This window comes from Sinocyclocheilus rhinocerous, unplaced genomic scaffold (genome assembly GCF_001515625.1).
Source record: "Sinocyclocheilus rhinocerous isolate Xijiao unplaced genomic scaffold, SAMN03320098_v1.1 scaffold1762, whole genome shotgun sequence".
In the NCBI taxonomy this organism is placed as follows: domain Eukaryota; kingdom Metazoa; phylum Chordata; class Actinopteri; order Cypriniformes; family Cyprinidae; genus Sinocyclocheilus; species Sinocyclocheilus rhinocerous.
In genome coordinates, this window is record NW_015636932.1 from 29,332 (window position 1) to 29,684 (window position 353).

At 38.0% G+C, this 353-nt stretch overlaps 1 protein-coding gene across 1 annotated transcript in view; it reads left to right on the forward strand.

The window, feature by feature from the left end:
- LOC107748295 (nephrocystin-3-like) overlaps window positions 1-353 on the forward strand; it is a 29,883-nt gene that overhangs the window by 10,434 nt on the left and 19,096 nt on the right. The gene's annotated exons all lie outside the window — the stretch shown is intronic.

Below are 353 nucleotides of genomic sequence, written 5' to 3' on the forward strand. Positions count from 1 at the left end.
GACTAGTCGACTAGTCGACTTCAATGCTCTGCCATGATGCTTTAAGCTTGATGTCGACTAGTCGCTGGTCCTATAGAGGGCGCAACAGGATGAGAAATCTTTGAAGCACTTCCACATTTACGCTCTGTTTCCAAACAGTTAAAATGACAAATAAATGCATACTCTGAAAGCACACCACAAGACATGTGTGATTATATTACTGGATGCTCGAAATTGAACAACACTATTGTCAACACTGTTCTGTGATTTTTCAAAAAAATAGCTTAGAAACTGAAAAGTTCAAGCATATATTTCTTAATAACTAAATCCCACAGCTTCACTACTAGTAGAGAGATGCTGCCAGGTAGAATTAA